The 24,962-nt window shown below is 45.6% G+C and overlaps 1 protein-coding gene across 2 annotated transcripts in view; it reads right to left on the bottom strand.

Moving 5' to 3' along the window:
* LOC133260431 (uncharacterized) overlaps positions 1-17,015 on the bottom strand; it is a 149,830-nt gene extending 132,815 nt beyond the window's left edge. The window contains exons 1-2 of one of the 2 annotated variants that reach the window (XM_061438767.1): positions 16,241-17,015; positions 15,739-15,932 (exon numbers count right to left, since the gene is read on the bottom strand). The gene's annotated coding sequence lies outside the window, so the exon portion shown is untranslated. The remainder of the gene's footprint in view (positions 1-15,738; positions 15,933-16,240) is intronic. The other variant, XM_061438766.1, reaches the window with a different exon arrangement.
* Positions 17,016-24,962: the final 7,947 nt, after the last annotated feature.

Genomic DNA, 24,962 nt, shown 5'->3' with positions numbered 1-24,962 from the left:
GTTGAACCAATAATCCCAAATGCCCCAGACTTAACAACGTGGGAGGTGGAAATCCCCAACACCCAACCCACTGTTAACCACAGTGACAGGGCAGGTGCCAGCCTGGGAGGAGGGCGAGTAATTGATTCCCCCTGGATCTCTAACCTGCAGACTTCAGCCTACGTTTTAGCTTCTGGAATCTTTGTGAGTGAAATGCGCTAACTTGATTCATCGGCAGCTTGCATCATGCCCCGCCTCATTTAAAAACATCAATAACCATCAAAGGAACCTGCCTGAAACTACTGATTCACAGCTGCATGTCTACCAAGATAACACAAGGTGGAAATCTGGACAATTGGGGCCCAGATTCCAGCCTCCCAGACGAAGCTATGCTGATTACATCAAGAGTTCCTGAAACAACACACCAGGCAGCTTTTCCAAGATGCAACAGATTCTGAGTTGGAACTCACATGGACTTACAACCCAACCATTGAGAGGAAGCACTGAGACAGAATTGGAAAGTTAATTAAGAATCTGCTTATTTGAGGAAATCATTGTCTTTCCCTCACTATTCAAGGGACAATAAGTCTATTTCTAAGAAGAGCATGTTGCAGAGTTGGAATCCCACTCACCCTGAGGCTGTTTTCCCAGCAAAATATAGACACTCACACCAGCTCACATGGTGCACGCAAGACTTCAATGAAGTAGCTTGCCTACAACCCCGTGTCTTATGCTTAACAAACCAGAGTCCTTCCTTTGATTAACAGGACACAAGAACTCAGCAGCTCATTTTGTGAAGCTGTAATAGGGGGTGTTTTTACTTGAAAAGTACAGCAGCATCTTGGGATGCTGGTTAGAAATTCTAAAATAGTTCGCTTCCAGAGCAAAAGTCAGAGGTCAAAAGAAATGCAATACAGAATTGCTTTGGTACAGTTCCCACTAATCTGTGGCTGCTAAGATGCTTTAAGAAATTAGTTGATTACTTGGAGCCAATCCTCTCTCTATAATTAGAAAATTCTGCCATCTTCTCCTTTCCGGAAATGTCTAAGAAGCTTCTCATTGATGGAATTTATCCAAGTCTGAGGTCATCCAGGCTGGTGGGGGACACTGACTAAACGCCCTGGACACACCTGACACGGACATGGACTCACTTGCACGTGATCTACTGCCACTGTACATCTTCCAGCTGTGGGACCTGGTTAATTACACAGTGTGGGGAGGTCATTGTGGTATATGTCTTACAGTACTATTTTAAGATTAAATGAGATAAACCAGCTTTCGTGCTCAGTCACGTCTGACTCTTTGGGACCCTATAGACTGTAGCCCACCAGGCTCCTCTGTCCATGAGATTCTCCATGCAAGAATACTGGAGTGGGTTACCATGCCTTCCTCCAGGGGATCTTCCAGACCCAGGGATCGAACCCAGGTCTCCTGCAGTTCCTGCATTGCTGGTGGATTCTTTAACACTAGTGCCACCTGGGAAACCCTCGGTCACAATACCTACTAAGAAATCATGTTAGCCAAAATTATTATTAATAAGCAACTTACAACATTTGTGACTGCTTGGTAACATATGAACCAAGTAAGAAGGGAATGTGAATTTAATAATACTTCTTTCTCACCATTGCATAAGCAGAAAAATATATATATATTTTTTCATATAAAGAAAATCACACAGGCTATAAATTTTGAGTGCAGATTCATTATTTCTAGCATTTATATTTTAGTCAATACAATGACAATAACATTTTCCCTCTTACGTGGAAATCACAAGTAAATAATGGACAATTTTTATACCAAAAATAGGCAGTATTTTCCCATCCTCTCAGATAGCTTTCTCTTATTTAAAAAGTTTTCATTTCATACTTAAAATTATAGAGGAGTAAATAGAACTTCTAGAAGTAGCAGCATTGCAAATAAATCTAAAACATATTCTGATCAGTTAAATCAAGTCGGGTTTTCAGAAATCTCTGTCACATTTAACCTGGGACCGTTGATAACACCGTCCACACACCTTCAATTGCCTCATGACCACATCCCTAACTGGCCCATGATGCCCCAAGTCTTATCAAGGAAACAAAGCCTGTGAATTTCCGGACCCAAAGAGATTAACTCTGGCCCTGGAATAAATCACTTCCCTATGTTTTCACTTCCAGACTCCTAACATTTTCCCTGCAGTTTTGGATATGACCAGAAGTGTCACACATCCATCACAAAGATGAGCAATTATACTCTGATCCCAAGTAAAAACGGGAGCCTGTAGGATCTTGTCACTGTCACCCACATGGCATCATTTTTTTTTAACATAGCTGACAATGACTTTTGTGGTATCGAATATACCTTTGAAGAATGTTTTTAAAGCATGAGAAGAGGTTCAGCGTCAATTTGTTGTTACTGTTGTTTAGTCACCGAGTCATGTCCAACTCTTTTGTGATCTCATGGACAGTAGCCCACCAGGCTCCTCTGTCCATGGGATTTCCCAGCCAAGAATATTGGAGTGGGTTGCCATTTCTTTCTCCAGGAGATCTTCCTATCCCAGGGATCAAAACTGCGTCTCTTGCATTAGCAGGCTGATTATTTACCACTGAGCTACTGAAGAAGCCCTGGTGTCAATCAGATTGCCACTTAGTCATGTAAGAGAGGCAGGAATGTACTTCCGTGGCTGCTAATGAAGTTGTCAGGACAGTGGCTGTTGCAGGTTGATCACTAGCATTGATCAGTGGTAAGAGGCTGACACTCAATCATTCATTTTCCCCTTAGGACACACACACAGCACATAAGCTGAGAACTTCCTAATGCAGCAAAGAGCGATTGAAAAACTGGAGTATTCCTTCTGTGTGTTCACACCCTCGGGTGAGAAAGAACTCCCCTCCCTCCAGTTAATCACAGTGCTATGGAAACAGACATTTTCTGTGCTTCCAATTGTCAACTGCACTTCACTTTCCAGACCCCTCATCGGCTTTTCTCCATCATCATGGTTTTGGTACACTGTGTTCTGTGTGTTAAGTTGCTATAGTCATGTCTGACTCTTTTGTGACCCCATGGACTGTAGCCCGCCAAGCTCCTCTGTCCATGGGATTCTCCAGGCAAGAATACCAGAGTGGGTTGTCATGCCCTCCTCCAGGGGATCTTCCCAACCCAGATCAAACCTGGTCTCTTATGTCTCCTGCATTGGCAGGCAGGTTCTTTACCACTAGCGCCACCCGGGAAACCCCTTTGGTACTTTAGGGAACAACTACCTCAGGACCCCTAATTCCAAGTCATCATAAGACACCATCCAGTGGAATAGAGTTCTGGAATGGTGGAACTGATCCTGCGGAATCCAGGAGCCAGGGTCGGGCATCCACTGCTTCACTTCATCTAAGAGTGGAGGTGCATTGGCTTAGGACAAAGCCCGTGATTAGACAGCTCTATATATAAGAAAGGCTTCCCTGTGGCTCAGCTAGTAAAGAATCCACCTACAATGCGGGAGACCTGGGTTCGATCCCTGAGTTTGGAAGCTCCCCTGGAGAAGGGAAAGGCTACCCACTCCAGTATTCTTGCCTGGAGAATTCCATGGACTGTATAGTCCATAAGGTCGCAAAGAGTTGGACACGACTGAGCGACTTTCACTTCATATATAAGAAAGTTCTTACTGATATTGAATCAAACTGCTGCTCAAGATGATCACTTTTTTCCAAAAAGTCTGTGCTTGACAGCAACAGGGACTTACGTGTGAATTGTGGAAACATCCCCAGAGGTGGCCTTTGATGAGGAACCCCTTGATGGGGTAGATGTTGCTTCAAACTCTCAGCAGAAGGGCGGACACTAAACATAAAGGAGGCCCCAAAATGGACAACCAGGTCCCAAACCCCAGGCTGGGGATCCAGGGCAAATTTCTACTCCTTGGCTGAGCAATCCCAGACTGCAGAATCATGGGAAACAGTAAGTTGCTGCTGTTTTAGGCCAGTTAGTGTCTTAGCGTTGGAGTAGTTATGTAGCAGTAAATATCTGAAACATGGACATACACTCAAAATTTCAACAAAATGTCACATACTAAGTGAAGCCCATTCCCAGGCTTCTCAGAGTTGTGCACCCAAGTCTGAAATCCCTGGATGGCAATGCTCCCAGGCCCCAGTCTATGAGCTCAGGGCTGCATCTTTTATAACTTGGCCACACCTCAAAGTCTGTAGGATCCTATTTGCCCAAACAGAGATCAAACCCGGGCCCTCAGCAGTGAATGTACTGAGGCCTAACCACTGGACTACTAGGGAATTCCCAAAAGGTTTCAATTTTTATGCCTCTTGCTTATTCCCCCTGCTTGGAAAGCCATCTCCCACCAGAATTTCTTCTTACCAGACCCCTAACCATCCTTCAGTCCAGAAAGATCCCCTGGAAAGGGAATGGCAACCCACTCCAGTATTCTTGCCTGGAGAATCCCATGGACAGAGGAGCCTGGTGGGCTAAAGTCCATAGGGTCGAAAAGAGTTGAACATGACTAATCGACTAACACACACACTGGACTTCCCTGGTGGTCCAGTGGTTAAGAATCCGCTTGCCAATGCAGGGGACACGGATTTGATCCCTGGTCCAGGAAGATCCCACACACTGTAGAGCAACTAAGCCCATACCACACAAGTACCAAGCCCACACAATCCTAGAGCCTGTGTTCCACAAGAGAAGCCACTGCAACAAGAAATCCGTGAACTGCAACAAAGAGTAACCCCTGATCACCATAACTAGAGAAAGCCCGTACGCAGCAATGAAGACCTGGAGCAGTCAAAAATGAATAAATAAATAAAATTTTTAATAAAAATAAATGCAAATCTAAGCATTCTTCAATTTGAAGGAAAAGCTACTGTATTGAGAGTTTGTCTCTCTAGCTTCATATAAAATTTATATTCCCCCCAAACCTTAAGCTAGAACACAACCCATTAATCAATCCTCTTTCTCCTGAGTTAGTTATTTTCAGCCTCAACTTTAAGTGAGACGAAACACTGACCTCCATCTCTTTTCATGATAACAACGGTCGCATCCTTAACCCGGATTCCCTACCACTGACCCGGCATAGCTAGTGGATGGTTACGTCTTTTTTCTGTTTGCTTTGGAAAGACCAAATGGAAAGCAGAGTCTACGCCTCACTCAAGCTGCTCTGCCTCATTCTTCTTGGAAAAAGAAGGTGATGACTGATTTATCTAAATACGGTTAAGACATCTGGTCTATTGTGTATGCTCCCAAGCATCAAGGGTCACGGTTTTATGACAAAATAAAGAAAAAAGGTTAAGATGCATTGAGCATTGTAAGAGGCAGTACAATAGAAGGAGAGGGCATCTTAAATCTCTATTTATAGTAATGATGCTATTATTAGCAGGACTTTTTATGCCAAGATTATCAAGACACCCTGAAGGCTCCGTAATACAAGTAAAAACTCGGATCTGGCTGTTGATCATGTTATCAGATACTTACAGAAATAACTCTTTGGAAAAACTGGCCATTGTGAAGACGAAAATGACACATTCAACCCCTGAGAATTCTGACACCACAGACCCAGCAGAGAGTGACCCCTGGGATGGGTGAGGGGGCAGTGGCCCTAGAGAAGGGCATGCGTCCTTTGTGCTGGGCTGTCCCATGCAAGGAGCAGATGCTAAGCACATTAAAACAGACGAAGGCAGGGACCAGTCCCGTCCCTCTGTGCTGAGGCCAGAACCACCTCGTGTCCACTGCTGATAATGGACAGGAAAGTGCTTGGTTGATCCCTTCCTATACTTTATTGTTGTTGATGTTCAGTCACTCAGTCGTGTCCAACTCTTTGTGACCCCATGGACTTCGGCACGCCAGGCTCCCCTGTCCTTCACTATCTCTTGGAGTTGGCTCAAACTCATGTCTATTGAGTCAGTGATGCCATCCAACTATCTCATCCTCTGTTGTCCCCTTCTCCTCCTGCCCTCAATCTTTCCCAGTATCAGGGTCTTTTCCAGTGAGTTAGCTCTCCACATCAGGTGGTCAAAGTATTGGAGCTTCAGCTTCAGCATCAGTCCTTCCAATGAATATTTTGGGTTGATTTCCTTTAGGATTGACTGGTTTGATCTCCTTGTAGTCCAAGGGACTCTCAAGAGTCCCAACACCACAGTTCAAAAGCATCAAGGTCACAGTTCCAATTCCTCACAGAACGTTTCTGCTTTCCACTCTAAAAGAATCATATCTTCCAAAGAAGCTTCCAGTCAGAGGGGTCCTTAAAGCCAGAACTTTCCAGATGACTCACTGATGTCCAGACAATGAAGTTACTTGCCAGGGGCCACACAGCAAAGATGTGGCAAAACTTGCATTGCTTCTGATTTCAAAGGTTGGGTGACTTTCATTAAATCACGGGCAAGGTCACTTTCTCTAAATAACTGTTTATTGATCCATGAGACTAAAGGGAGCTCCGTGGCTGCCCTTCTTGGTAAATATGCAGCCAAAAGGTCTAACGTCTGTTGAGAGCACCATGTTAAGACAATTTTCCAAACAAGCTCCATTATCCAAGCAAACCAGCCTCCTAGTTTATATCCTGAATTTTCCTGACTTATGATTCTTTCTCACAAAAGACACCAATTAAGGCTAAACCCAGGAAAATAATGCAAGCACCCCATATTCTAACAATGGTGTGTAAGGAGCATCACCCTTCAACAGAGAGGGCAGTAGGTGATGATCTTAGCCGTCCTTGTGGACTGATGGGTGTCCTCACAAGCACTAGTACCTGTGGACGGTCCCTTCTGTAAGAGCAGGGCCTTTGCACATGATCAAGTTAGGGTGGGTCCTAACCTGTGCTAGGGTGGGTCCTAACCCAATTATGACTGGTGACCTTATAAGAGGGAAATTTGGACAGTACTGGGCCCTCGTAGAGAACACCACATGAAGATGAAGGCAGAGATCAGGAGATGTGTCTACAAGCCAAAGACTGCCCACAAATCCCAGAAGCTGGGAGAGAGGCAAGGAACAGACCCTCCCCTCATGGCCTGGCTAGGAACCAGAGCCACAGACACTCTGATCTTGGCCTTCTAGGTCCAGAACTAAGAGACAATAGTTTGTCCAAACCATCCAGCTTATGGTACTCTGTTTGGCAGATCCAGCAAACCGGTACCATTACCCCATCTGACAAACAGTGACTGAAGTGACTGATTTCACTGGCCCTTCTGTCCTAACCATCTCCCCTCCCCGCACTGCCCCAGTTCCATCTGGGTGTGTAGGACTGTACAGGGGCCCTGAGTCCACGCCTGGCCCTGGATCCTGTCTGCTGTCATGGGAGGAGACACCAGACATGATATACAGCCAAGAATAATAAGACACGGTCCCTAGGGCCGGAATTCACGCCTCCCAGGCAAGGTGAGCTCTAAGCAAGTGAAGACAAGCATGGTGCAAGCTGCAGAGACACAGAGGCTAACCTGGAGAAACTGGGCTGATCTGTGGGCCAGGGGAGATTTGGGAGGGACAGGAGTAAGGGGAAGGTGTCAACATCCCAGCAAAGCAGGTGGGGGAGGGTGGGGTCATGTCCAGCAGGACCAGCTCGGAGGGAGTCCAGGGGTGGGGCCAGTCTACGGGGCAGAGAGGGAGACAGAGGGCTCCCGGTGACACAGCCTGTCAGGGCCACTCGGGGTGAAGAGGCAGTGTCTGTAGCAGCAGTGAGTCACTTCCAAACCAAGTTATATTTGGATCTCTGTTGCCTCATAGTATCCTTTCTGTTTCATATTTAAACATGGAGTCTAGCAGGCCAAGAGCAGGAATGGTGACTGAGCAAAGGATTTCATCTGGACCACAAGCCAGCTTTCCTTGTCAACATGTTCGGCCATTAGACTCCTGCAAGAAGGCGTGCTCTGTGTGTTTGCTTATTTGTTTCAAAACAGCTAAAAACAGTTTGACATATACTGTAAACTATACAAAAGGATAGAGAAGGCCATAGCAACCCACTCTAGTATTCTCACCTGGAGAATCCCATGGACAGAGGAGCCTGGCAGGCTATAGCCCAGGGGGGTCGCAAAGAGTAGAACACGAGGGAAGTGACTTAGCACGAACATACAAAAGGGAAGAGACACTGGCCATTAAACGCAATTAAACTGGTTTCTGGAAAAGGAAGACCATGCTCTGCAAGGATTAATACTGTGACACAGTTGCACTCTTCCTGCCCTCAAGACAAGCTAGGAATAAAGGCTATAAGCTGCTGGATTTCCCACATCACTTTTAAGATTTTTGTTCTGCTGTTTGCATTATTAATTACCATTAACAATTATTGAGTACTTAGTATGTGCCAAGCATTGAGCAGAGCTCCCCACATTCTTTTTTTTCTTTTTAAAATTTATTTATTTGGCTGCATCCTGTCTTAGTTACAGCACTCAGGATCTTTACTTTCAGTTTGTGAAAGATTCGTTGTGGCATGTGGGATCTAGTTCCCTGACCAGAGATCGAACCCAGATCTCCTGCATTGGCATCATGGAGTCTTACTCCCTGGACCACCAGGGAAGTCCCCCCTTTCTTTCTTAATACTCCAGTCCATGAAAGAACAGACTTTTATCAAGATTTCCTCCATTTTAAAGAGGTGGAAACTGAGGCTTCACAATGTTAACCAACTGATCTTCAGACACGCAGAAACTAAGTGGTAGAGCCACTTAAAAGTCAGTGGTTTTTTAATTCATGAGGACACCGGAATCCAGCCTAGATTTCATCCCATGTGTGGGTGTGCGGAGCAAACTGGAGCAATTCATTCTCAGGCCACCTCGTCTATTGTCAGGGCACTGGATTTCCAGCTGATGGAACTTGACAGCAATTGTTTCACACTTTCAGGCTCACACCCAGCTTCCTGAAGGGCAGACAACCACCAGGGCTGTCCTGTCCTTGACCACAGAGGTCAGGTCAGCTGTGATGTGTGCAGGGCCAGTATTGTCTTTCCCGAGTCCTGGGTGTTAACACTGTGAGGTTTAGGAGCTGCCCAGTTTCTCAGGAGAGAAGATCAATCCACAAACGGTCTCATGTGCACCAGTTCTGGCCAATGGGTCCAGCTGCCTGCAACAAGTATTTTCTGAGCTGTATAGCAGGGATTGCTAGCTGTATGTCAAAGTCCATTCTTCCCTCCTTTTTAATGAAAGGATTCTGACTTTTTTTGTAAGTTAAGCGCATTTCTCAGTGTCTGTCAAGGTCATCTGCTACCAGGTCTAACCAGAGTTGGAAGCAGTAGTGTGGTATGGTTCTTTAAGTAAGACTCCTAAATAGGGAGGGATTCCCTTTTTGTTTTCTTTCTTTTTCTTTCTGTCCTGGAATTTGATTCAATTGTTGGAGCTCCAGCAGCCACCTTGGACTAGAAGGTAACCCTGGGAATGGTAGCCAATAACAACAGAGAGAAAAGATAGAAGAATCTTCTGTCTCACACTGTAGACCCCACCAAACCAGACCTGCATTTTGGATTCATATTTTTTTAACAAAAAACATATATGTCTATTTTTCATGTTTCAGTTATGCTCTGCAAGAATTATCCAACAGAAGCATTACTGTGTACCAGGCTTTGAGCTTGAAACAAATTCCCGCCATTTCCCCCACCCCCAAGACGCACATTCAGACAGTATAATAAATAGTTTGAGTGTCTGGGCAATGCGTGATCTAGTGCAGCAATCACAAATACATCACACCAACCACAAACATTACTCTTAAAGGTTTTACAGAAACGCTTCAGAGGACCCTGAAATTTTGTGAAACATTCTCAAGTTCATGACTTTATAATAGATTCTTCTCCTACACAGAGTGATTTTTTTTCCCCTGGATCTATAAAGTGAAGTCATTTTGCTTCCCATTTCTTACTTCGTTCAGAGACCATAACACTGAAAACAATTACCTTGAACCAGTAGGAACATTTTTTCTTCTCCATCCCACCTGTTAAAAAGTAACAGTCTAGACTGTGTGTGCTTACATTTTTACTCTACTTTTCCTCAGGAAGCCTCCTGGTAATAAGTGAAATGCCCATGACTTTAATAAGCTTTGAATTAAGCTGTAGAAATAATTCTCTTTGTAGTTTCCTGAAAGGTATTTGGATCTGAGACTGTAAAAAAAAAAAAATTGCTCAGATACTGATGCCCATGTCAAATTGGCCCTTTTACCAGAATATAATGGAAGTTCTCTACTCATGTTGCCAAGTGTAGGCTTCCCTCTGTTTAAGACCTTAACTGATGAATAACAATAGTACATCCTGTGACTACAGAGAAGTTTGACAAAATATGTCAAATAGGCACTTAAATGTAAGGAGACAGAATAATTGCCTATATTGAAGAGCTTTCCTTTGAGATTTGTCTCTGGAGAAGCAGAAGTCAGGTTGCCTTTTGCACTACAAGGTTTTAAGTGTTCAGATTAACTTTAAGAAAATGAGGGAACACCCAGGCCAAAGGAAGGGCTCAGAACTGCATCTAGGACTTTCAAGGGGACCAGTCAGCTCTGTCCCCGCTCCACCCACCCTGGGGTAGAACCAGGTGAGCCTCCGAGCCCCACCACCTTCTCTGCCAGGCACCCCCAGGGTCCTCAGGCCCAAGAACCCTTCCCTCTGTTAGTTTCATCCATGTCAGCACTTCCCTGGTTGTATCAGATTGCTTTGTGGCTGACCCCCTGTAAATAACTCATCAGCATCTAATCTCTTATCTTTTCCCTTTCACTCTGGAATCAGGGGGTGAGAGCCTGGGGTCTGGGGAGGGGGTAGGGGCGCTGAGCTCAGCGGTGATCCTTTCTACAGCTTAGCCACCACCAACCGCAGCTCTCCTGGGCCAGCTTAGGTAACAAAGCCACAGCTCCGACAGGGAGAAAGCATGAATGAATACCAACTGAACAAAGACAGCTCTTAGGAAGGAATGAATGGCAGCCACCAAGAGGAGGTGCTCCAAGTGGGAGGTTGAGATTGACACATACACAACACTGTGTATAGAACAGACAACTAGTACGGACCTACAGGACAGCACTGTGTGTGTGTGTGTGTGTGTGTGTGTGTGTGTGTGTGAGCTCAGTCGTGTCTGACTCTTTGCAACTCAGTGGACTGTAGCCCACCAGGCTCCTCTGTTCATGGGATTCTCCAGGCAAGAACACTGGAGTGGGTTGCCCTTTACTACTCCATGGAATCTTTCTGACCCAGGGATCGTACCTGCATCTCCTGCATTGGCAGGTGGATTCTTTACCACTGAGTCACTGGGAAGCCCCCATGTTAGAGTCCTAGGGCCCTGCCATTACAAGTCTAGAGATGCCACTAATTGGACACCACCATTTCTGGGGGCCTGGGGGTGCCAGGCACCTGACCCCAGGGGGTTGCAATGGAAAAGGTCTCGTGGAGGCTATGTGACACCATGGCCATGGCTGACTCTGGCCAGGCCCCTTTCCCTCACACGCCCCCCTGAGGTCAGGTCTGCTCTTCTCCTTGCTGTACCAGAAAGGAGACTGCAGCTCTGAGAGCTTGAGCCACTCGCCCAGCCCGAACTAGGGAGTCACGGGTCGGGAGTCTCAGCCCCAGGCCAGGCCAGGCTCCAGACCTGACACTCCACTCCTCTACTGGGAAACAGGCCAGGTGCTTGGCACCCCCAGGCCTCCCAGAATGGTGGCAGCCATTTGAGGGTGGTCATCAGACCCTGTAATGACCAAATGAGAGAAATCCTCCCAGTAAAAAAAGTCTACATTCAGAAAGCGGCCTCCAGAGGTGAAGACCACGGGTGTACATCTGTAAACAGAGCACGGCGTGCTCCCCATGCTCTTGGCCCCAACAGTCCTGGCATCAGGAACACAGGCCAAGATGGAAGCCTCAGGCCCTTCCAGCGGAAGATGGGGACGGGAAGGTTCTAGGGACAGTCATCACTTCGTAGGAACAGTCAGAGCCACCAGGTCTGACACCAGAGTAACCCGAGGAAGCATCTCCTGGGTGAGCTCATGCACATTTCTAAAGAAACAGCCAACACTGCTGCTCAAGGTCAGCCCTTTCCAGCTACTTCCACTCTTTAGACAAATATAGGGGCCTTGGGGTGTCAAAAAATATAACAGTAGTTAACATGCATAAAGCATTTAAAATGTGCTGGGCTCTTAAGGAGAAACATCCTATGACATCCCTTATATGTGGAATCTAAAAAGGAGTGATACAAACAAACTAACCTATAAAACAGAAAGAGACTCACAGACTTAAGAGAATGAACTTACGGTTGCCAGGGGAAAGGGATAGTTAGGGAGTTTGGGATAGACATGTACCCACTGCTATATTTAAAATGGATAAACATCAAGGACCTACTGTGTAGCGCATGGAACTCTGCTCAATGTTATATGGCAGCCTAGATGCAATGGGGGCTGGGAGGAGAATGGATACATGTGTATGTATGGCTGAATCCCTTCGGGGTTCACCTGAAATTATCACAATATTGTTAATCAGCTATGCATGCATGCATGCATGCTTAGTCACTCAGTCATGTCCAACTCTTTGTGATCCCATGGCCGTAATCTGCCAGGCTCCTCTGGCCATGGGATTCTCCAGGCAAGAGTACTGGAGTGGGTTGCCATTTCTTACTCCATAATTGCCATTTCCTGTAGTATAATCAGCTATACTCCAATACAAAATAAAAAGTTTAAAGACCGGGGGGGAAATGTGCTGTGCTCTTAAATATCAAACAAGCCTACAAGAGTGGTCCTTTTTCTGCATCACACAGGTGGAAATGGAGACCAAAGAGGGAAAAGACAGACCCCGACCCAGGGGTTCTCAAAGGTCGACCCCAACAAGCAAGCCTGTCTCAGGATGCAGCTCCCCAGGATGACTGGGGGGAGTGGGGCGTGGTGTTGGGAAGGAGCAGGAGGCCCTGGTGCGCGTCCCTCTCGGCCTGTTCCCACTTCCCATCTTCCTTAGGAAGCTCCCCCCGGCAGCCTGCGCCAACCCGAGCACTGACCCTTCTGTTCTGGGCTTAAAGGGAAGCCAGTTAGGTTTTCCTCTTCCTTTCTTGGCATTTGGTTTCCTTCCTTATCAGAGTGGTGAGACCAAGGGGCAGATAACAGGATGTAGACATAAGGGAAATAGTTCACAGTCACGGCTGGGATGCCTTTAGTGTTGTAGGGTTAGGTTTGGAGCTGCAGGAATCTCCAAGAAAGGGGATGTCCATCTGGCCTACCTGTTGACCAGAGCCTATATCACCATTGGGGGCAAAATCTGTAGAAATAGGAAGCGTTTGCCTATCTCTGTGTTCTTTGCACAGAACTCCCCCAGGGACCTTCAAGAACCTTTCACAACCTGCTTTTCTCTTCCATGTTAAAACAGATGCCATTTGTCTAGCACCTGCCATGAAAATGCTTTTCTGATCAATTAATATTGAAGTCTTAGATGACAATTCTTAATGTATAACGACACTCCACCAGCCCTAATTACTAAAGATCTTTCTTTTAGTTCAGAGACTGGCTTTTATATCATACACCAATGTTATAATTTCAACATTCAAAGATGCCTTCTCTGAAATGTCACATAGCTTCAGATATGAATAACACAATTGTTTAATAAAAAGCAACTGTCAGTCAGTCTTCATTTTCTTAATGGCTCTAAAAATGCTACACCTATATTCCCTAGTTTCATAGATGAACATGATTAAGACATGAAGTTTGAGACTCTGAGTTTCAAACCATTTAAGTAATAGAAAAGCTGCTGATATTTTAGAAAACTTCATTTTAAATTACTTATTACCATTAGGATCACACATTTCTCTAAGTAACTTAGGGGCAAGAAGTACTAGAGTGGATTGCCATTCCCTTCTCCAGGGGTTCTTCCTGAGGCAGAGATGGAACTCAGGTCTCCTGCGTTGCAGGCAGATTCTTTACCAGCTGAGCCACCAGGGAAGCCCCCCTACTTGTCCACAGCCAATCTCATATGCCTCCTGTAGCTTGTTTTTCAGTCACCTAATCGTGTCTGTCTCTTTCTAGCTCCAAGGACAGTAGCCCACCAGGTTTCTTTGTCCTCCACTAGTACTTTATCATGATAAGTGATATTTATGTTAATGTCCCAGAAATGCGATACAAATTTGAAATATCTTCTCAAAGGAAAAACTATTTTCATTTATATTTGAGGGTGTATTCATTATTTGAGTATAGTTATGACAACACCATGGCACTAATTCATATATAATAAGGATATATAAATAATGGGATTCACCTGCCATGCATAGAAAGCAATTTCCTCATAGAATGTTCTAGCAATGATATTTACTGATCTTTTTTTTTCTGTTTGATAATTGCTAAAATTACTTTGTGATTAATAAGTTAACCTGGAGTAAGATAACCCAATGGCCAGAGTCTATACATTTTGTCAGTTAACCACCTGAAAAGTCACAGCATATGTTTTAAAAGCTGACTTCGATGTTCCCTTTCTACATGGCTTGTCCAGTTAGGTCATGTTCCCCAAACTTGTCTAGCATTTCCTGGTGCTGAGGAGCCCTTTCACCCTGGTAATGCCCAGGTCTTCGCTGTGTTTAGAAGTTTCTAAGGGTGCTGTCTGGCTTCTGTGTTATGTTGCTATTAGATTCGTTTAAGAGGTTAACTACAGTAAATGTAAGCAGACACTGAGCACCCATTTCTATGATACTGATCCAGCAAGGAACCTGAACAGTCATCCAAGTTATCAGAACACAGGGTGCGATGTAAATATGTGAATTCTAGTTGGCCAAAAGGAAGAAAGACATCCATGGTATACTCTTGTGAAAGTATTATGCCATTAATTTCAAGCATGCCAAAGGAAATAATGGAAAAGAAAATGGCTCTGGTATTCCTATCCATAGACAGAAGAGCCTGGCAGGCTACAGTCCATGGGGTCTCAAAGAGTTGGAAATGACTGAGCAACTAAAGAAGAAAAAAAACAAATAAAGAGGTTGAGGATTTATTCCCAAGTTTAGTAGTAGGAGCTTCTGTTCAGTTCGGTGGGGCCAGCCTGACAGAACCCTCTCCTGAGGATCCCTGGCCCCCAGACTAACGGGGCCCTAACAGTTTCCTGTTTCCTGCCTGGCACCCCCCACCCACAATCAGCTGTGGTTGCTCAGCCTCCAGAGCCTGTGTCACACCTCCTGAGGCTGCAGAGTGGCCCCGTTCCCAATGCTGGAGAGATGGGGATGGAGTCTGAGTGTCCACAGGGAGGTTCCGAGTTAGCTCACCTGAAGGCACTGAATGCCACTACCCAGCAATGACACCAAATGTCCCCTGGGCCACGTGGGGCTCCCCAACCAAATGATGTAGACATATCAGACCCAGAGAAACAAGATCTCTGTTTATGAACCAGGTGCCCACAATGTACTGTACATGGTGCCCACACAGCCCTACCAGTGTTGTCCCCATCGACAGATGTGTAAACAGGAGGAGGGGGAGTAATAAGCTCCCCATGGTAAGGGCTAGAGCAGGCATCCTGGACCATGCTATGATGCGTGGGATTGGTCTTAACTCCTGTGCACGGCCCACAGGTTCTTGAGCTAGAGAAGAGTTGTCCAAACAACCTCTGAAAGCTAAACCTCCTTAGAAATATCTGCTAAGATGCCCCACAAGAAAAATAAGTTCCCTCACCTTCCCCATAGCAACCAGGACTAAAAACAATTGCGCTCCAGCCTTTCCTGCTTTCTCTACCATCGTTGGCATAGTTTCCAAAACCACTGAGCGATCTTCAATGTTTCAGTAAAAGTTTAAGCTGTCCTCCCTTTTAAAGACCTAATTATAAAGCTTAACATTTTAATTACCAATTCTTGTTTTTAAAAAGGGTAAGGAGGGGGAAAAAAAAAGCATATATTTTACCTGTAATTTCCAAGACGAAATTCCTCAGTTGCTTCCAGAATGTCTTATCAGAAGGGCTGGAGTCAGGAAGAGTCAGAGCCCAGGGCCTGGCAACCTGGGCAGCCTGTGGCTCCAGACACTGCTTGGGAGTGAACTGGGCTTCTGTCTGTGCTGGCCAGAGGGAGCGGCAATGTTTGTGTTGTCACCTGGATTACCTGTAGCAACGGCGAGCACTGCAGGCAACTCACAGACCACAGACTGGCCACGAACAGAGCTAGTCTCACATTCACAACTACTAGTGAGTGTCAGCGAGAGCACTCCTCTCATTCCAGTACAGAAATGTCCAGACTAGAGCACCGACAGCTGCTTTTTCCCTGCCATCCCAGTTGCCTATAATACCCAACCAAATCATTTACTTTAAATAAAACTTTTTACTAAACGACCAATAAAATAACCTGTTTGTTTAATGGATCCTCTCTGGCATACAAATAGAAGGTGGCATGTGACCCTGTGAGCTTTTTACCTTATTCTGAAGTTGATGTTTTGAATATTCATCTTGAAGAGTATGTTTCCGTTTGGTAAGACACCATGACGTGATGGTCAAGTCCCCATTAACAGGCAGGTTGATTCAATTCAACTGATATTTGTTAAGTGCTGCTCCATTGAAAAGATAGGCCTGCTTAAAAAAAAAACAAAACACCTCTGACTTCTAGCAATTAACAAGCCAGCAATCTTTCATACTAGACCATCAACATGCAAGTATTACCTTCACTCTTCGCTTACTCTCTCAATACTCATGTGCATACCTCTTCAGCCCAGGCAGAGAGGAGCTCCGAGTACTGCCAGAAGCCCGGGCAGGTGGGGGGTGGGAGTGGGGGGCCCAGAGGATGATGAATCATTGTCATCAATATCACCTTCCTTTTGGTCACCAGAACCCCTGGCTGAAGGTCTCATATTGTTTCATGTTTTTTAAACAACTTTATTGAGATGTATTGACTACGAGGAGCTACATGTATTTGATATGTACATTTTTATGAGGTTGGACATCTGCAAAACAGCCATGACACCATCACCACAGTCAAGGAAATAGACTGATCCATTACCTCCCAGAGTCTCCTTGCCTCCCTTTGTTTTTGCTTGTTTGTTTTTATGGTAAAAATACTTACCCGTCCTCTGCACACATTCTAAAGTGCACACACAGTCGTGTCCAACTCTTTGTGACCCCATGGACTATAACCCACCAGGCTCCTCTGTCCATGGCATTTTCCAGGCAAGAATACTGGAGTGGGTTGCCATTCCCTTCTCCAGGAGATCTTCCCAACACAGGTATTGAACCCATGTCCCCTATATTGGCAGGCAGATTCTTTACCACTAGAGCCACTTGGGAAGCCTGTTACCCATTTAATCATTTGCTTATTTGGGGTGTTTTGCTATTAAGTTGTGGTCTCATATTGGTTTTAATACTCAGAAAAAGGCACAATCTGTTTGCCTTTCTCCTAGACACAGAAGATATAATTTTTGTGAGTGTAACACATAGGAGAAGGCAATGGCACACCACTCCGGTACTCTTGCCTGGAAAATCCCATGGACAGAGGAGCCTGGTGGGCTGCAGTCCATGGGGTTGAGAAGAGTCGGACACAACTGAGCGACTTCACTCTTACTTTTCACCTTCATGCATTGGAGGAGGAAATGGCAACCCACTCCAGTGTTCTTGCCTGGAGAATCCCAGGGACGGGGGAGCCTGGTGGGCTGCCATCTATGGGGTCACACAGAATCGGACACGACTGAAGCGACTTAGCAGCAGCAGCAACACATAAGAAACCAAGTTCCTTCGAATGTGACTCCAAATATCAATTTGAGAGAGTGAGAAATTCTGTCCAGAGGTACCTGTGCCTTCAAGAAACACTGAACTTTTTCTGGGGGGGATGAGCTAGCAGCAGGGGGCAGGATGGCGCAGTGGACAATCAGAGGCCAGGGCAGGTCTTATCCTCATGAAGTCTCCTCACCTCTGCTGAGCATCTAACTGCTCTGCAAAGAAAGGACCTGGTTGGACAGACCTGACACACTAGCATTTTTTTCTTTCATTGAGTAATATTATTGCCTACCTACTCAGTGGCTCAGTGGTGAAGAATCTGCCTGCAATGCAGGATACTTGGGTTCGATTCCTGGGTCAGGAAGATCCCTTGGAGGAGGAAATGACAACCCACTCCAGCGTTCTTGCCTGGGAAATCCCATGGACAGAGGAGCCTGGTGGGCTATAGTCCATGGGGTTGCAAAGAGTCAGACAAAACTTAGCTACTAAACAACAACAAAACAGTGCAGCAAAGGCAATTATTTTCATTTCTTCACCCAACAAGCATTTGTTGAGGACCTATTTGGAAACAAACATTTTGAGGAAATTCAGTAAGCCCCTAAGCAGATCTACAGATGCTTGAAAACACTGTCAGCCTCACCCTGTTCTCTGCACACTTATTATATGCCAGCCTGGCCTCAGTCTTTGCCAGAGGGAAGGATCACCGTAGGATACAGAATTATAACATCTAGAGGGAGACAGTTAGCAGAGATAAAGCCCTGTTCAGACTGCATCTTGTGCTAAAGTTCATATAAAAAACACACACAACCTTATCACAATAAGTACTTCATAATTTGTACAACGGCTTTCCTAGTGCTTCAGTGGTTAAGAATCCCCCTGGCAATCAGGAGACACAGGTTCGATCCCTGGATTGGGAAGATCTCCTGGAGAAGGAAATGGCAACATTCTCCAGTATTCTTATCTGGGAAATTCAATGGACAGAGGAACTTGGTGGGCTATATTTACACACAGAAGTGAAGAGCTTCAACAAGAACAGGGGAAATGGGAGAAATCTTGCTACACTGAGACAACCATACATTATGTTGAGACAGCGTATGAGTATGGTTAATGATGATGTTAAGTTGAACTGTATAAATTGCAATTTTTCTAATTCAAAATGGGTCAATTATCAGTAATTTTGTATCATTTAACCTACTATATAACAGTGAGGCTATGAAAGAAGCTGTGGGGAAGGTGGGTGGTGTACCCTGTGATGGGAGTTTGGATTTTATGCTACAGTCTGTGACAAGCCACTCAAGAATTTCAGAGGAGAGACGTGACATTTACTTCGTAATTACCATTCTCATAATGTGGCTAAGCTTGAAGGCAATGAAACTGGATTTAAAAAAACCAGTTAAGTGACTATACCAATAGTTCATTAACTCATCAGTATTTATTAGTTGCAGTATTTATTGACTGAGGGAGAGAAAGATGGCTCCTCAAAGATGTCCACATTCTAACATGAGACTTATGAATGTGTCATGTTACAGGCAAAAGGGACTTTGCAAACATGATTAAGACACAGATATAGATATAGATGGGCTCCCCTGAGGGCTCAGTCAGTAAAGAATCTGCCTGCAATGCGGGAGACCCAGGTTCCATCCCTGGGTTGGGAGGATCCCCTGGAAGAGGGAATGGCAACCCACTCCAGTGTTCTTGCCTGGAGAATCCCATGAACAGAGGAACCTGGTGGGCTATGGTCCATAGCATCTTAGAGAGTTGCACACAACTAAAGTGACCTAACACTCATGCGCACATGCATAGATACAAAGACGCAAGTACATCGTACTGGTTCTGTGTCTCTAGAAAACGCAGACTAATATACCTATCACAAATGAAGCATTTTGCTAAGCTCTGGGAAAGAAGTAAGAAAGGCTCAAACTAAGGAAAGCAGTGGGAATGAATAAAGAGGGAGAAACTGAAGGTGTGGTGGAGATGTAATCAATAGACCAGGTCTGCTGGGTGGAGAAGGGGAGAGTCTCAGGACACCCCTCCTGGCTTCTACCTTGGCGATGGTGGGATCACCAACTTCATCTGGAAAAAGAAACAATTTATAAATTTACACATAAATTTAATTAGTCAAAATAATTTACATCACTTGAAAAAATTTCTAATTAATCTAGAGATTAACTATTTGCTAAAGATAAATTTTGTCTGTAAGATGCTCCTCTTTTCTCATGAGAAACACCCTGGAAAGAAGCTTCCCAGACATCAGGCACTCAGTGCTTTGGAAACAATCTTCAAACCCTTGGATAAAGAGTGTGAGTTTTCTCACCTTCCTCCATCCTCTGCTCTCTCATTTCACATCCTCCTTCCCCCTTCCTCCTTCCTTCTCCTACCTAGTTCTGTGAGTCATACACAGGAAGGAAAACTCTATATAGAGCCTTGGTAAGCACCATAGACTAAAGGAACTGGTAAACTGCAGTGAATCTTTGACTCTTAGAGTTTGTCGTTGTTCATTCCCTAGGTCGTGTCCACAGTTTTGCAACCCCATGGACTGCACCACACCAGGCTTCCCTGTCCTTCACAATCTCCTGGAGTTCACTCAAACTCATGTCCATTGAGTCAGTGATACTAGCTAACCATTTCATCCTCTGTCGTCCCCTTCTCCTCCTGCCTTCAATCTTTCCAAGCATCCGGGTCTTTTCAAATGAGTCAGTTCTTTGCATCAAGTGGCCAAAGTATTGGAGCATCAGCTTCAGCATCAGTCCTTCCAATGAATATTCAGGACTGATTTCCTTTAGGATTGACTGGTTTGATCTTCTTGCTGTCCAAGGGACTCTCAAGAGTCTTCTCCAACAACACAGCTCAAAAGCATCAATTCTTCAGCACTCAGCCATCTTTATGGTCCAACTCACATTCATACCTGACTACTGGGAAAACCATGGCTTTGACTATATGGACCTTTGTGAAGACCTAGCACAATACAGGTGTTAAAATTCAGGTCCACAATGTTCACTTTCCCAAGGTCCTGAAACTAATAGGGGGCACTGTCCAGAACTGCGGAGGGTCTGAGCTTCTCCCAGTCACAAGCCAGCTGCCCCCGTTCATAGACGCTGCTAGAATTCATAACACTCTTGAGTTGGACACAAAGAACAGGTTACTCTTCACAGCAAAAGAAGTAGCCTAAGAGTGAGCATTTTTGTGCCAGTCCCCTTGGCCCTAACCCCATGGAGTGATGCTAAGAGGGCCAGATGACACCCGGATGTGCAATGTGTTGGGTCATATAAGAGGAACCCTGGGTTCATGAAACTCGATTCTTGTTAAAGGACAGTAAGCATATCTGTCTTTTACTCTGAAGAAAGACACATCTCTGTCCTCCTGGGCTGTCTGCTAAACACACATCCTCGGAAAGAGAACAAACAGCAGCCAGTGTCTTGATGGCAAGATGTGTTACCAGCAGATCTCCAAAGAACTGTCTCCCAACAGCCACGGCTGGATTCAGAGCTGTTCTGCCCTTTCTCCAGCAGAGGTCCATTCTGTTCTGATGCTGAAGCTGAAGCTCCAATACTCTGGCCACCTGATGCAAAGAGCTGACTCACTGGAAAAGACCCTGATGGTGGGAAGGATCAAAGACAAAAGGAGAAGGTAGCGACAGAGGATGAGATGGTTGGATGGCATCACAGACTCACGGACATGAGTGAGAAAACTCCAGGAGATAGTGAAGGACAGGGAAGCCTGGAGTGCTACAGTTAATGGGGTTGAAAAGAGTCAGACATGAATGAGCAACAACAACAAATTCTGTTTTGTCCTGCAGTTCATCCTGGCACTCACCACCTGGAGTCTGAACAGACACTACACTGCAAAGCGAACAGTGCCAAACAAGGCTGCCCTCACGCTGGGGTCAGCTGCACTTCAAGGATTCCGAAGTCCTCCCCCAACTTCTGACCAACTGGTGATAAACTCAGAGGTTCCGATGACCCACTGGTCTCAATAATTTTCTAGAAAAACTCACAGAACCTAGGGAAGCTGCGGTTTTACTATGAAAGTGAAAATGTTAGACACTCAGTCATACCTGACTCTTTGAGACCCCCATGGACTATAGCCCACCAGACTCCTCTGTCCCTGGGATTCTCCAGGTAAGAATACTGGAGTGGGTTGCTATTTCCTCCTCCAGGAAATCTTCCCAACCAAGGGATCGCACCTAGCTCTCCTGCATTGCAGGCAGATTCTTTACCATCTGAGACACCAGGGAAGTCCAGTTTTACTATGAAAAGATACAAATCAAGAGGAACAGCCAAAGAAAGAGACCCATAGGGTGAGTGAGGGAGGGGGAGACAGCCTCCCTGCCCCCTCCCTGTAAGTCCGGGCACCTCACCCTCCAGGCCTGTCCACATTCACCAACCAGGGAACTCTGCTGAGCTCGGCATCCAGAGTATTTGTTGGTGTCTCAGTACGTTGGCATGACTGATTAACTTATTGGCCGAGAGAATGAACCCAGTCTCCAGCCCCTGTCCCCTCCTCAAGGTCAGGAAGCTGAGAGTCCCAACCCTCTAATCACGTGGCAAGTCTCCTTGGTAAACCAGCCCCCAACCTGAGGCCACCTAGGAGCCTGGGAAGCACCACCTCACTAGCATAGCAAAGGCACTCCTATCAGTCAGAAACTCAGGTCTGGACCAGACAAACTGTCTTTTACATCACAGTTCTTTTCACAGGAAAAGGTGTATTCGCATCGCCTTTACCCACAAGGCCAAGGTGGGTTTTGAATGGCTCTTACTAAGAGTGTCCTTGAGACTTTTTTAGAGGTCACACTCCATCTGTAAGTGGCCAGGCTTAAAACAGATACATTCATTCCAAAGATGGCAACTGTATCTATGACAACTGGTACATTTCCTATTGCTACCTTACTATCTTGTTAGAAATTTGCAAGCAAAAGGTAGCGAAGTTTGTTATTTAAAAAAAAAAAAAAGTTTAAGAGAGAGGAATACCAAAGGCTTCTTTGGGCAGTGTTTCAGTTTTGCAAGATGAAATTTACGGGTGGACAGTGGTCATGGTGGCATGACCATGTGAATGAACTTAATACGACTGTACTGCACATTAAAAAGTGGTTTCAATGAAGCAGTTTATGCCATGCATATTCTAGCACAATTTTTTTTAAAGAATCCCCCTTGGGTCACTTCCAGACTAATTTAACTTGAGCTCGAAGTCAAGCTCAAGTTGTCTTAGGGGCGGGAGGGGTGGAATTCCAGCCCCAGGCATTCCCAAGGCCACTGAAACCTTTTCCAGTTGGTTACATCAAAGGTGTCCCTTTTCCACTCAGTCATTTGGGACCTTGGATAGCTGCCAGGGATGGGGAGGGAGAAGGTGAGGCCATCTCCCCACTGAGAGAGAATGAATGGATGGATGAACGAATGAATGGTTTGTCGTCCGAGACAACAGACCAATACTAACATCCCTAAGACCCACTTTCCTCTTAATTGTGACCACGTTTCATCCAAAGGATCAGGACTTAACACTGGTGGGCAAACAGTTGAGCAGCAAGAGCCATATATTTTAACCATTCCAGCTTTCATGAACATGGATTTTCATGAACACAGCTCCGACTCTAAGCCACAAAGTAAGTTCCGCACAAGTTCCATCCTCTTCCCCCATCCCCGACATGGGTACCATTTGAGTTTTCCCACTGTGTTCAGGGGCCAGATTTGGCTTCAAGATTTCCCAACCTTGTAGCCTTTGAGTCACTCATGACTCCTCTCTCCCCTTTCCTTCCTGAATTTAATAAACTACCACCAGATCTGCTTCTTCTTCCAATAGAATGTTCTGCCCAGCCACACAGCGCAAACCTCTATTGTTGGAGCCACCTTTCGGAGTGGGGAGGGGGGGAATTCCAGCCCCAGGCGTTCCCGAGGCCACTGAAACCTGGGGAGGGACCACTCAGCTCTCACTCCCTCCTTTCCTGATTCACTGGGAGTCCAGAGGGAGGGAAACAGCCCGGCAAGAGATTCCCACAAGCCCAGAGCCTGGGGAGCAGGGGGCTTTCCCGGGCGGGCCGGCTCCTGGCGGACAAAGGTCTGACTTCCAAAGCATGGCCTGGGCTGGAGTCAGTCACCGCCCTTTGAAACCCCTTTGAAGTTGGGCAGACGTCTGGCCAAGGGCAAGCTCGAGAGCTCCTCCGCTCAGCCTGGGAGGGGCGGTTTCCTGTCTGCCTTTCCCAGGATGGAAGTGCAGTAACAATCATTTTGCATGATCTTCACTTTAGACACCAAAATCTAAAAAACCAATAAAAATAAGCTTGATGTGAGATAACGCATCAGACGGGCCAAGCCTTATTTAACTACTATCCAATAGAGACCTAGTATCATAATATACTTTATTTTTTAATGTTGTAGAGGCTCTTTCCATCAGAATCAGATTAAACATGTCCAGCTCCTTGAACAATTTCAGATTCTGTTCCACCTTGACTGTCCTTCGATGAACGTGTTTGGGTGGTTGATTTCTCTTAAACTTGGCACCCCACAGGGAACACAGGATTCCTGAGGTGGCCTGGAAGGCAAGCCTTCTGTCATTCTAGCCTAAAATCCTTATTCTCTTCCACATAAACTACTCCCAAGTTCAGGCCTTCTGCTCTGGACAAAGGGAATTGGGTTGGAAGGCGTGTGTGTGTGTGTGTGTGTGGTTTTCTGTTTTGTTTCTCTAGGAAAATCAGAAAATCAGAACTGAAGAGTTCATAGAAATTGCTATTACAGTGCTTTCATTTTGTGGGTTCCAGCACATGTGTGAGCCATGAAATCAATTTCAAAAGGTCATCACCAGCTTTTTCTTTAAAAAATGGAGAAGAATTCAGAGTGCATTGTATTTATGAAGGGGAAGAGTTAGTTCATGAAACTTCTGTATCAGATTCTGTGTCCATGTGCCTGTGGAAGGACAGGGAGTGTACTAGGTTATGACAATTGCATTTTGGTCAAAAGAATTAAAAGTCATTGGTCTGGCCCAGCCGGGGATGGGCAGTGCACTATGATCAATAAGCACCGGTCCAAAACATAAAGTCAGAGAATGCCTGGCTTTACGCCTGGGCCCGACATGTGGGAACCGCATGACCAGGGGAAGCTGTTAAACTGCGTCGGAGCTCAGCTCAGTTGCTCATCTATGAAACAGGGAAAACAACAGTACTTTCCTCCAAGAGGCATGAAGGAGAAACACACTAATTCTTACTTCCATGGACTGAGCACATTTCTACCACGTGCCAAGAAACATGCAGTGAATTTTGCCATTATATTTCTGACCGTCAGCAAACAGCCCTTTGTGTTAGATATTTCTGCTGCCATCTGTCCGATGAGGAAAGTGAGGCAGTCTGGTCCAGCCTGTGAACCTACTCCTTCCAGGACACTGGCCCTCAGTCTGCTGTGATCAGTTGCTCCACCGTACCCAACTCTTTGCAACCCCCATAGACTGT

Source organism: Bos javanicus, chromosome 14 (genome assembly GCF_032452875.1).
Source record: "Bos javanicus breed banteng chromosome 14, ARS-OSU_banteng_1.0, whole genome shotgun sequence".
Classification (NCBI taxonomy): Eukaryota; Metazoa; Chordata; class Mammalia; order Artiodactyla; family Bovidae; genus Bos; species Bos javanicus.
The sequence above is the reverse complement of the archived record's forward strand: the minus strand, read 5'-3'. Positions and strand labels throughout refer to the sequence as shown.